Raw genomic sequence first — 3,937 nt, forward strand, 5'->3', positions numbered from 1 at the left:
AGTAGCTATTAGGTTATGGTAGATAGCTGTTAGGTATGGTAGAGTAGCTATTAGGTATGGTAGATCAGCTGTTTAGGTATGGTAGATAGCTGTTAGGTATGGTAGTAGCTGTTAGGTATGGTAGAGTAGCTATTAGGTATGGTAGATCAGCTGTTAGGTAGAGTGGTAGAGCTATGAGGTTAACAGCGTATATGAGAGTAGCTGTTAGGTATGGAGAGCACAGTGTTGGTATGGTAGAGCAGCTGTTAGGTATGGTAGAGCAGCTGTTAGCATATGGTAGTCAGAGCAGTCTTAAGCTATATCTTCATCTACTGTTAACTAATCTCTTCATCTACTGTCTAACTAATCCTCTTCATCTACTGTCTAACTAACTCTTCATTCTACTGTCTACTAAACCTCTTCATCTACTGTCTAACTACCTCTTCATCTACTTCTGTCTAACTACCTGTCTAACACCTAAACTCTTCATCTACTGTCTAACTAATCTCTCTTCATCTACTGTCTAACTAAACCTTTCATTACTGTCTAACTAAATCCTACTATATTACTATGTCTAACTAACCTCTTATCTACTGTCTAACTAAACCTCTTCATCTACTGTCTACTAAATCCTCTTCATCTAAGTTCTCTAGTCACTAAACTCTTCATCTACTTTAACATCCTACTAATCCTTCTTCATCTACTGTCTAACTAAACCTCTTCATCTACTGTCTAACTAAACCTCTTCTATCTACTGTCTAACAAAACTCTTCATCTACTGTCTAACTAATCCTCTTCATCTACTGTCTAACTAAACCTCTTCATCTACTGTCTAACTAATACTCTTCATCTACTGTCTAACTAAACCTCTCATTCTACTGTCCTAAACTAACCTCCTCCATCTACTGTCTAACTAAACCTCTTCATCTATCTGTCTAACTAATCCTCTCATCGCTTACTGCTAACTACCTCTTCATCTACTGTCTAACTAATCTCTTCATCTACTGTCTAACTAATCCTCTTCATTCTACTGTCTAACTAAACCTCTTCATCTACTGTCTAACAAACCTCTTCATCTACTGTCTAACTAAACCCTTCATCTACTTCAACTAAACCTTCTTCATCTACATCAATATCAACTAAACCTTCATCACATACTACTTCTAACTAACCTCTTCATCTACTGTCTAACTAAACCCTTCATCTACTGTCTAACTAAACCTCTTCATCTACTGTCTAACTAAACTCTTCATCTACTGTCTAACTAAACCTCTTCATCTACTGTCTAACTAAACTCTTATCTACTGCTAACTAAACCTCTTCATCTACTGTCTAACTAAACCTCTTCATCTACTGTCTCACTAAACCTCTTCATCTACTGTCTAACCTAAACCTCTTCATTCTAATGTCTAACTAAACCTCTCACTACTGTCAACTATCCATAAATAGAAGACACTCAGTAACCAGTAATGGTCAGAGAAGAAGAAGAGGAGAGAGTCTTACAGTTCAGTATTTTAATGGTTGTAGTAAAGCATGACAAAGCATAGACGGACATCACTCATTCAGTCATTCAACATACAGCAGTTAGTAAGTTATTTCCCTGATGTTTCAAAGATGCAATTATGGTTAGTAGGCATGCTTAGTGAGCAGAAAGTAGGTTGCCAAATTCCAGAAACTTATTTCCCCCAAAAGTCCAAGGTTTTTCTACCAGAACTCAGGTTGAAAGATCCCAGAATCTGAATGTAGGGAATCTGAATCCTTCAACCGGGATTTCTAGAAAATTTACCGGAATATTGCAAGCGTTGCAGAGAGGACATAAAAACACATTTTAGTCTTCATTTTAGGATGAAAGTATAATAGAACTAGAAGCAGTATGTGAACGTAAGTTGGGTCCATTCCACACTTCCAGGCAATTCAGACACTACACTGAAATTCCAATTGTAATTCCAATTCTCGTCAAGCTTTTCAAATGAGGAAATGTGGAATTGGAATTTGGTTTACTTTCTGAATATACTGCAAACTGAAATTGAATTCATCCACCCTGCTGGACAAACGTAGTTGTGAAATATTTTGTCTAGATTGGCTTTTGATCTTGCAACTTTTCCCCAACAGGAAATATGAATATGTAAAATAAGAATTATTTTTCCTGACAAACAGTTACCTAAACATTTAACATATAGAAATGTGCTGTATGAAATCAGTAACAAATGAATATCAGGTACACATGAAATATACAAATCAGGTAACACTCATGAAATCAGATAAGAAAAAAAAAAAATCAGAAACAAAATGAAATCAGGTAACCACAGAATCAAGAACACATAATCAGGTACACATGAAATCAGGACAGATAGAACATCAGAATCAGTAACGATGAATAGGTAACACATAAAGTCAGGTAACACATGAAATCAGGTAAACACAGAAATCAGGTACACATGCCAATCAGGTAAACACAGAATCAGGTAACACATGAACAGGTTACACAGACACATGAACTTCAGGTAACTACATGAAATCAGGTTACACATGAAATCAGGTTTACAGTGTGAATCAGGAAACCAAGAAATCAGGTGTAAGCACATGAATTCAGGGTATACACGGATGAAATCAGTAACACATGAAAATCACGGTACACATGAAATCAAGGTAACACATGAAATCAGGTAACAGATGAAATCAGGCTAACTCATGAAATCAGGTAACACATGAAATCAGGAAACACATGAAATCTGGAAACATGAAATGCTAATGTCTGAACAGTGAACATGCAGGTTGAATGAGTTTAACATCTCTTTCCAGAAACAAAGTGTGGATAGAAAAACTGCAACAGCCTAACAACTAGTAAGCTTACTATTCCCTATGCAGCGCACTACTTTTTACAAGGGCCCATAGGGCTGTATAGGGAACAATCAAAAGTAGTGCCCTATACTGGGAATAGGCTTCCATTGGGACACAACCTGTAAATATAAATGGCCACCATTTTTTTACAACCACATAACGTTAGGTCTGTGTGCTAATTATCTACGCTTCCCCCAAAGTGTACACTCCCCGCGTCCCCCCCAACTCCCCGATTTAAAAAAGTAATACACAGACATCAGCATTCAGCTACTAGGTTTAYAAAATATCATACACAGTGATGAACCTTTATATGGTCCGTCTAGATAGTACAATGGTAAGGGCACTATTCCCTACGTAGTGCACTACTTTTGACCCGAGTCCTATAAGCCCTTGTAGTGCACTATAGAGGGAAAAGGCCATTTGGGATATCATTTCCCTCCTTTTTTTGGTTTTGTAAACGGTTGACATTCAGAGCCCCGCCCCCTCATCTGAGGGTTGGTCATGTGACCATACCGCCTGTCACGTATTCAGAGATGGGGAGAGAGGGAGAGAGAGAGAGAAAGAGAGAGAGAGAAAGAGAGAGGGGGAGCGAGCAGAGGGGGAGAGAGAGACAGACAGACAGACAGAGGGAGAGCGAGACAGAGACAGAGACAGAGGGAGAGACAGAGAGGGAGAGAGTAACAAATAAAACCTTCCACTGACTGATCAGCCAAATAATAACACAATCAACATGACTGTACCTTTCAGCCAACACTGGAGTGTGTGTGTGTACCTACATCCTCTTTTCTGTAAACACACCCATTCCCTCCACATTCCTCTTTTCTGTAAACACACCCATTCCCTCCACATTCCTCTTTTCCGTAAACACACCCATTCCCTCCACATTCCTCTTTTCTGTAAACACACCCATTCCCTCCACATTCCACTTTTTCACACCCCACACCAATACCATACAGAATCAATAATCATAGCGATAACATCACAAATAAATAACACATCAAAACAAATAAATTATGATTGAAAACAAATCAATTATCAATGAAAACAAGTAAATAATGGACATTCAAATATAATAGTTACTTAAATACTATATTAACGCAAGCAGGTTGGCTTTGAG

This window comes from Salvelinus sp. IW2-2015, unplaced genomic scaffold (assembly GCF_002910315.2).
Source record: "Salvelinus sp. IW2-2015 unplaced genomic scaffold, ASM291031v2 Un_scaffold5642, whole genome shotgun sequence".
NCBI lineage: Eukaryota > Metazoa > Chordata > Actinopteri > Salmoniformes > Salmonidae > Salvelinus > Salvelinus sp. IW2-2015.